The following is a 9,933-nucleotide window of genomic DNA, read 5'->3' on the forward strand; positions in this document are numbered from 1 at the left end:
CTGGATCCATCTGTGGTTTTCTTTTGGGTGGCGGCTGGTGGAGTAACTGGGAAAGGGTGGGGGTGGGGAGGGGTTTATATTGACAGATGGATGGGGTTGGGTTTAGTAGGCCTAGGGTTGCATTTGGTCAAAGACTAGTGGGCCACTAAGCCCAATTACCCACAGAAATAATATTAGTAGGCTAACAAATAACATATAAAAGATATAAGATCAAGTTGAACACTTAATAGCATACATTCTACATTTCCACAACTTAGTAGCATAAGAGATCCATTTCCACTACTTAATAGCATAAGAGATCCATTACAACACTTAATACAATAGGTGATCCATTACAACTTAACAACATAGGAAATAAGGTTCTTGCACTAGGTTAAACTTCACATTCCCCCAAAATGTACACCCATAATCACTTGCAGTCATGCCAGGCCACATCCTTATATAAAGGCCTTTGGATGTACTTACTTCACCAAGATCAAGCTTCAAGACTCAAGGATGGCCTTGATTTGCTCTAACTTCTCCTTGCTGCCATACCCTTCTTTCAGCAGCTCAGCAACAACAAGCTCAAGCTTTGCCTTCTCCTTCTTAAGAACATCTCTGTCAACTTCAACAGCCTTCATAGCCTTCCTGGTGTTCTTGATGATATCATCTTGGCTCTGCAAAATGCACCTCTGCTCTTTTGCAAGTTTGAGCTTTTCCATCTGCACCTCCAACATAGCTTTCTCCTCTAGCTCCTTCTTCTTCTTCTCAAGTTCTTCCTCCTCCACTTGTTTCTGGTACACCTTCTTGTCCACCCTACCATCCTGCCAATCAAACATCTTGGATACATCATCAACAAGCTTGGTGTACTCAATGCAAAGCTTGTCATTTTCAGTCCTAAGCTTGGCCAACTCCCTTTCATGTTCACTCTTAAGCCTGGCCAACTCCTTCTCAAACTTTTGCTTGTCCTGTACCCTTCCAAAGTTCTGCTCATGGAACATCTCCCATAGCTTGCACAGACATCTCTGAAGAACAGTTGGCCAAGGCCCATCAACCCACTCTACAACACCACAATTCACACCATTTTCCTGCATTTATAAATGTGATAAGTTATTACAAATGGACTAGGAGCTTATTTCAGTTCCATGATTAACTTGTATAGACTTCATAATTTCTAACAATGAATAACATAAATGAGATATGATAAGTTATTACATATGTGACTGTCATATCAAACAAAGTGCTGCATCATATCAAACATCAGTGAACATACATAGCAGAAATGTTTATTGGCATCTAACCTGGACTGGGCAGCCATAGAAACGCCTTCCTGTTACAGGCCCTTCAAAAGCAACACGCTTAATAGGCCTCAGTTGGTGCAGAATGCACTTGGGATGAGCAAGCTCAAGTTGGCCACAGAAAAGGGGCTCCACAGTGGTGTCTGGTTCCTCCTGCAACCATAATAACCAACAAACACTGGTTTCAATCTCCACTCAATACCAGAATCAACAAGCACTGTTCTTTAAACCTGATCACTAAAAAATCTCCAAATCAGCATGAACCCTAACTAACACTATACACAGATGAACCCTAGGTTACCTCAATCCTACAATCAAACCCCACCCTCACTAATCAAGAACAGTATCACACACACAACAACAACACTACACTCAGCAACATCCATGGCTGTAGCCTAGGGCTACTAGCACCTAACCCTAACCCTAACCCTAGGTGGTAAAGAACTTACCATAAGTCCCATGTCCATGCTGACAACCTCGCACTCCTCCTCCGAGCTGGTTTCCTCGTCGTTCCAGGAAGGCATTGCGGCAAGGAGGTCGACGGCCACCGGCCTCGAAGACGGCGAGCGGCGGCGAGCTCGTACTGGAGCAGGGGAGTGAGAGCAGGGGAGTGAGAGAGTGTGCGAGCGGGTGCGCCCGACCGACCGAGCGGTTATTTACCCCAGTTCCGACCGGGCCGGTCGGCTAACGGCCGTTAACGGCCACGCGTGGCCACGTGGGCTGACAGATGGGCCCGGTCCGTCAGGAACCGGGTTAAATCGCTAGTCACCGCGGGTTTGGGTTTTTTGAAACAGCGGACCGCGCGTTCGGTAGCTTTCTGTGAAAAATTAAAAAGTGGTAGTTTTTTGGAACCAAAGCCTGTAAACTAGTAGTTTTACGCTATTTACTCTCCATTCTATAACAAAAAATACCCAAGACTGGTTCTTCTTTCTAGATAAACAGACAAAATACTTTGTAAAATGTAAAGAAAAGTGCATGCATTGGTTCTTTAATTAGTATGAGCTCGTACAAAATGATATTAATTTCTCCAGTGAAACAACGAAGTTCCACAACAGAGTTCAAAACTGATCAACTCAACTCGGGGCAGCAATTATCATTTTTCACATCGAGACTAGGATTAGGACCACTGTTATGAGAGATGTTAGGAAAAAATATGCAGTAACGGATGCACTGTACAATGGCTATGACTCAGTTGAAGACACTATCATGTTGTTCTCTCATCGCAATTATCGTTCATCCATCAGTAGTTGAATCATCGTACTCAATCAACTATGGGCCGAGCATTCTGTATTATTGGCATCAATCAGTGGGTTGAATCATCGTACTCGGTCAACCCCGCGCCATGCATTCTGCATTCGTGTTCATCGACCAGTGGGTTGAATCATCGTACTGGATCAACAGCCGGCCATGCATTCTGCATTATTGCTCATCCACCAGTTAGTAGACCAGCCCGTAATATCAATTTGCAGATCAAAAGGGAAAATTAACGCAAGTCCAGCTAACAGTTCCTCTTATAAATAGGCCAAATCCGCGTCCGGACTAACCACAACACAAGCCAGCCTCTGCTCGTAGTAAAGAAACAAGAAATGGCTTCTACCACCAGCAACCGTGGCGGAAGACCCTGTGTGTCCTGCTCATCCCCTTCTTTGCGACTAATGACATTGAGCCATTCACCGAGCTTGCCATTCGCCTCGCCGCATCTATAGGCCAAATGCCGGTGTGAGACCAACCATCGCAGTCACACCGGCGAATGTCTCTGTCGTCCAATCCGTGCTGGAGCGACGACTACACGGGCATAATCCAGCAGCTATCAAGATCGTTACTTATCCGTTCCCAGTGGTGGACGGCCTCCCGAAGGGTGTCGAGAACCTCGGAAAGGCATCCACGCCTGCTGATTCATTACGCATCAACCTCGCTGCCCTAAGCGATGCCCTGATGCGCCCGCCGCAGGAGACCCTCATCCGGGCGCTGTCCCCGGACGCCATCTTCACCGACATGAACTTCACCTGGAGCTCCGACATTGATAACGAGCTTGGTGTGCCATGTGTCGCGTTCAATGTCATGGGGGCCTTCCCAATGCTTGCCGTGCGCCACCTTATCATGGACGACGTTGCCATCGATGACAACGATGCCGCAACGATCCCTCGGTTTCCGGTCCCTCATATACGGATCCCGAGGACCGAGCTGCCGGACATCTTGAGGAGTCGAAACTATGACGCCAGCAATACGGTTCATTCGATGCAAGCTGACTGCTTTGGCATTGCCATCAACACATTTTCAGACCTGGAGCAGCAGTACTGTGAGATGTACGTGCGTGAAGGGTACGTGAAGCACGCATACTTTATAGGGCCTCTCTCGCTGCAACTGCAACCATCACAGGCCGCCAAAGGTGTTGCCGACTCACGGTTCATCGATTGGCTTGACAGAAAGCCTAACCATTCGGTGGTCTACTTGTCCTTCGGCACATGTGCCCACATATCGGATGCGCAGCTGGACGAGCTTGCTCTTGGGCTGGAGGCCTCAAGACGGTCGTTCATGTGGGTGGTCAGGGCGGCCGAGAAGTGGGCTCCACCGAAAGGGTGGGAGAAGCGTGTTGAAGACCGGGGGCTCATCATCAGAGTGTGGGCTCCACAAAAGGCTATACTAGCGCACTCGGCGGTGGGTGCATTTGTGACGCAGTGTGGGTGGAACTCTGTCCTAGAGGCAGTGGCTGCGGGCGTGCCGATGCTCACGTGGCCAAAGGTGTACGAGCAGTTCATCACCGAGAGGCTAATCACGGAAGTACTAGGGATCGGTGAGCGGCTCTGGCCGCTTGGAGCCGGCTTATGAAGTGAGAATTACCGAAAACATGAGGTAATCCCGGCCGATGATGTGACGCGGGCATTGATCACATTCATGAGTCCGGGAGGACCAGGGGACATGGCGAGGAACAAGGTAATGGACCTTGTATCTAAGTCTCATTCAGCCATGGCAGAAGGAGGCTCCTCGCACCGTGATTTGCACCGTCTGGTTGACGATCTCATGGCAGCTAGAGGAGCCAAGGGATCTCGCCTCTAAGTACTTGCTTGTCACGATCTCTCATTCCTTATGTCACTTTCAGTTTATTCCCTTTTTCGCAGTTGGAATCTTGGACGTATATGTTATTCATGCACGTAACACTTGCTTTATTATTTTTTCTTTGCGCCAAGAAATAAGGCGTACGTGGCAGCACTCGTTCAAGTGAACCCGTACCTCCTCGCTTAGAACCACATGATCTACAGGTCTGTCAAGGACGAGCGGAATTCTGAGGGCATCCGCGAGATGCTGGTCCGCCTCATTGAGATGTTTCTTGATGAGCTAGCCAAGAAAGATGCGCCATCTGAGGAGAGCGATGACCTGTTGCCATTGAGTCCGTCGACCGCCAGTGCCAATGATGATGGCTCCTCCGCTTGGAGGGTGGGCGGTTAGAGATCCCCAGTTCCCCACCAGCCCCGATTCCACAATGACCAGCTTCACGGATTACCACTTGGAGTAGAGCTCCATTCTCGGAGTTGTCTAGCTAGATAGTTTGATGTCGATGTAGGGATGAAGTTATGTAGCTGGTGAGGTCGACTCGAATGACAACTTTTGATGCTTTTGGGTATATGAATCATGAATGCTTATGTAGCTCAAGTTTTTCTCAATCCTTGCACATACTTGAAATCCTGTTATTCTTAGCATTGTTGGTGAAGTGGTATGTAGTGTAGTCACGTAGATATCCAGGAGTCTATTATTCATGGCAAGCTGCAAAGTGTTCAATACTAGTGAGGAGGCAGAGGATGATTACTCCAAGTATGTGCTCAAAGAGAAGAGAAATCATGAAGTAGGCAAGGGTGCTTATCAGATCAGGTGGAATGAGCTGAAGAACTTGATAATCTTTGTCCCCCGTTCGTCCAAATTATGGTGTTGCATTTATCATCTCATCATATGTGACATAAATTGGTCACATTTGGGGTTCAGTGAGTACTTGTCACTTGTTATGATGCTTGTGTGGACCACATATGATGCTTTGGTGAGCTTATGATGAATGCATGTGATTTTCCTATGATGTGGTACTATTTGTGATATGCAGGCAGTGATATAATTGCTACAAATGTGTTTTGCTCAGGGCTATGAATAACTAATTAAAAAACAAGCTGGCAGAAGCTTTGCCGAGTACTGCACTCTGCAAAAGACATTGCCGAGAACCAAGCTCGGCAAAGGTGCCACGCGTCGGGCTCTGGTTGCTCAGCAGAGGCTTTCCTGAGTGAGAAATAAAGGATCTCAAGCTCTCAGCAAAGCAGGGGGCGCTCAGCAAAATGACGTTTGCCTGAAGGGTTCAGGCTAAATACGCTTAGCTGACATCTGAACTCTGCAAACTCTCTGCCAAGATGGAATAGGCTTTCGAACTCGGCATTGCTGTAGTGAAGCATGTATCTTATCTACGAGAAAGAAAGAAGCTCAGCGTGTACTACATGGCAATACAACGTTATCTTCCTCGTGCCTGATTGACGATTAGGATGATGATTACGGTCCACAGACGAGCCGGGGAAAATTTCAGGTGCTCTCATCCTTGGGGTGCTCCCCATACTCCAACTTCAAAACATCAACTCTAAATGTTTCAAAATTTTCAGTGAAAAATGTGGATGCTTACAAGGAATGTGACTACAACCGCTAAAAATATCAGATCCATACTTGAAATGTACATTGAGAAACAAAAAAAACAAATTCAGATGTAAATAGTGTCAAATGTTGCTTTTGTCTTTTTATGACACTATTCATGCTGGATTTCACATTTTCGTTTCTCTATTTTAATTTAGAGTTTATATCTGATTTTTTTACGACTTGTAGTTACATTTCTTGTGAATATTCATAAAAAAATTAGAATCTTTTGAAACATTTAAATTTAATTTTTTTTGAAGAGTATGAGGAACATCGCAAGGATGGAAGCATCTGATATTTTCCCAGACGAGCCGTCATCGTCATCTATTTCTGTCTACCTCCGAGAAATGTCAGCACGCTTGTGTTTGCAAGTGCAGCTCCGACACTTTCTTCAGTGGCCCGTACAGCAGCCGCGTTTCTTTTTGGAACATAGACGCTAGCAGCGTCCGACTTTAACTTAATAAAGCCATCAAGCAGAATCCACACATAAAGTCTTACAAGCCAAATAGATAAAGTCCAACGAGCCCATGGCTCAAGATAAGGCTAAGTAGTACACAGCGACAAGATCAGAAACACAAAAGCGGAGCCTCAAGGCCACATGAAGCAGAATGAGGAGGATCATGGCGCAACCATTGTCCCGTGCCGCGCCTTCATCATGGTTGTCTTGATCAGCTCCATGGCCTCTTTCATGCGCTCGATGTCACGCTTCTTCCCCAGTGGAGCCCAAACCTGGAGGAAAATATGGCATTTGAAGATAATATCAGCGGGGTGGGTCGGGAACTTGTGTTCAATCGTAATTTTGTTACGAACCGTCCAGAGGGACCAAAGAAGCGCCCCAACGCATCTCCAAACTATCCTAGCATTGGCCCCTCTTTGCGCCGTTAAGATAGACAGCATGTCGTGGCTAGATTGAGGGTTCCAATTTTGATTAAATGCGTCTCTCACCGCACTCCACGCAAATCTAGCAAGCACAACACCAAAGAAAACGTGGTTCGCGTTTTCCCCTAAACCACAAGTGGTGCACGTGCCGTCCGCCGGCCCATTTCGTATGGCAACGTTGTCCGACGTAGGTAAGCGGTTGCGGAACATTTGCCAAAAGAAGATCTTGATTTTGAGAGGAATGGCAGCCTTCCATAGCCCCCTAGCTATATCTAATGTAGGTCCCGAAGATAGCTTGTCATATAGGGACTTGACCGAAAATCTCTTAGAAGCGGTCAACTTCCACGATATCGTGTCCGCCCCAGTGCTACGGTTCAGACCACCCAAGTCGACCGTCAGAGCGTCCCAGCTTGCAGCCTCCCTGGGCTCTAGATCCCTGATGAACGAAATGGCTGGAGGGTGTATGCGTAAAGCATCGGCTACGAAGATGTTAGTGTCCGTTGCCAGTTGGTACAATTCCGGATGAGAATACCATAACGGCTCCTGACCCCACCAATGGTCGAGCCAGAACCGTGTGGACTTGTCGTTGTTTACCCGGAACTGCGCACCAACTGAAAACGCCGGTCGAACCGCTTGGATCCCGTTCCAAAAGGCCGAACCGTTGATTTTAGCCTTGAACAAATTCCCCTCCGGGAAATATTTAGCTCGGAGGATGTCTGCCCAGAGCCCCGACTCGTTTTGGGCAAGACGCCACCACCACTTAGTTAGCAACACCACGTTCATGAGTTTAGAATTCGTGATACCTAGGCCGCCAAATTTCTTTGGCCTACACGCTGCTGCCCATTTCACTAAGTGGTACTTGCGCTTGGTCCCGGCTCCTTCCCAAAAGAACCGGGAGCGAGGGGTATCGAGTCTTGTGTGAACCCCATCCGCTAGTAGGAACATCCCCATAGTGAATATAGGGAGGGAAGATAAGCTCGAGTTGGTTAAGATTAGCCTCGCCGCCGAGGACATAAACCTACCCCTCCAAGGGCTCACTCTGTTGGCGACCTTCCCATAAAGCGGTTCCCATTCCGCTATGGTAGGTTTCTTGGTCGAAATCGGGAGGCCCAAGTATTTAATTGGAAAGCTCCCTAGCTTGCAATTGAGGAGATTCGCAACCCGCGAGCTAGCTAGATCATCCATCCCAATGGTGATCACTTCGCTTTTCAGAAAGTTGATCTTAAGCCCTGATAAGATCTCGAACGCAAGCAGAAGTAGCTTGGTGGTAGCTAAGCTGTGGTCGTCGGGTTCGAATAAGAGCATCGTATCGTCAGCATATTGCAAATGCGTGACCCCACCCGGAATCAGATGCGCAACGAGCCCTTTAATGTGACCCGCTGCCCTTGCTTTATTAATCATGGCCGCCAAGGCATCCGCAACAAAGTTAAAGATGAGCGGGGAGCTTGGGTCTCCCTGACGGAGACCGCGCTTGTTACGAAAGAACTTGCCCATTGTGCCGTTGATATTGACCGCCGTGTGCCCACTACACACGAGGTGCATGATGCGATGTACAAATCCTGCCTCAAAACCCTTTTTGAGGAGGACTTCTCGCACGAACTCCCAGTTCACGCGATCGTACGCTTTCTCGAAATCTAATTTGAGAAGCACTCCCTGTGCCTTGGTCCTTTTCAACTCATGAACGATCTCTTGTAACGCAATTGGTCCCTCGAGGATGTTACGGTGTTTGAGGAAACCCGTTTGACTAGAGCTAATCACGCGTTGAGCGACCGGAGCCAAGCGCGATGCATACACTTTCGCACAAATTTTGAACGGGACGTTGATCAAGGTAATGGGTCTAAAAAGTTTAATATTATCCGCCCCTTTAACCTTAGGGATAAGGCAAATGGCTCTGTAGTTCAGCCGGGAGAGATCCACCGTGCCTAAGGCGAAGCCATTGACAATGTCGTAAAACAAGTGCTTAAGGCAGGGCCAAAATTTCTTAAAGAACTCCACCGGCCAACCGTCCGGCCCAGGCGCCGTGCTCGATTTCATGCCGTGTAAGGCCTGGTCTATTTCCTCAGGAAGGAATGAAAGGGCTAACCTATCGTTCTCTTCCTACGAGACACGCTCCGCGGTATCCCACAAATCACCGCGGAGGCGTAATGGTTTTTCAGCGGCCGTCCCCAAAAGGCCTATGAAAAACTCGTAGATATGGGCCACGATTTGGTCCTGCGCCAACAGAACACCCTGGTCTGTTTGGAGACGCAGAATGGAGCATTTCCTTTTCCGCCCGTTCGCGTAGGCATGGAAATATCCAGTGTTTGCGTCTCCTTTCGTGACCCATTTGACTCCGCCCCTGCGTCGCCAATATTCCTCTTCCGCGCGTAAATCGCTGTCACTTGATCTTCTAAAGCGTACCTATGCGCCCACTCGGCCTCCGAGAAAGGCCGGCGATCAGCCTCCAAATCTAACAGCGAAATCGTCTCAACTAAGCGCGCGCGCTCTTTCTTGGACTCGCTACCATGATTAGCGCCCCACCCACGCAGGTAGGCGCGCAGCTTGCCAGCAGCCGTGACCCAGCACTCTGCTGGGCCGCGTTGAGGTCCCAGATGAGCACAAATCATGCCCCAATGCTCAACCACCATCTGGGCAAATCCCTCTGCTTCAAACCACGCCGTTTCGAAGTAGAACCTAGGGCTACGGCGGATGAGCTCCTCCCCTGAGGAGAAAATGAGCGGGACGTGGTCTGATCCGATGCGCGTCTCCGCCACGAGGGAGCACATGGGGAACAGAACCTCCCATTCCGGAGTAAAAAAGACCCTATCTAGCACGCTATGGACCGGCTGCATTTGCTTGTTAGTCCAGGTATATCTGGCCCCAGTCCGTGCTGCCTCCCGTAATGCTGCTGCCGCAATGGCATTATTGAATAAGGACACCCTTGTCGAGTCAATATGAGCATTATTCTTATCCGCCCCCAAGCGAATTAAGTTGAAGTCTCCCCCTACCACCACAGGGAGGTTGTTATCCCTTTTGGCCCCGACCAGGGTGGTAAGTTCTAGCAGGAACGCTGGCGATCTGGAGTGGTCAGCCGGCCCGTAGACACACACGACCACCCACGACAGGCCAGAAACACGAT

General features: G+C 48.5%; 1 pseudogene; it reads left to right on the forward strand.

The window, feature by feature from the left end:
* Positions 1-2,863: 2,863 nt before the first annotated feature.
* LOC123175664 (abscisate beta-glucosyltransferase-like) lies at positions 2,864-5,433 on the forward strand (annotated as a pseudogene).
* The last annotated feature ends 4,500 nt before the right edge of the window (positions 5,434-9,933 follow it).

This window comes from Triticum aestivum, unplaced genomic scaffold (assembly GCF_018294505.1).
Source record: "Triticum aestivum cultivar Chinese Spring unplaced genomic scaffold, IWGSC CS RefSeq v2.1 scaffold10798, whole genome shotgun sequence".
Taxonomy (NCBI): Eukaryota; Viridiplantae; Streptophyta; class Magnoliopsida; order Poales; family Poaceae; genus Triticum; species Triticum aestivum.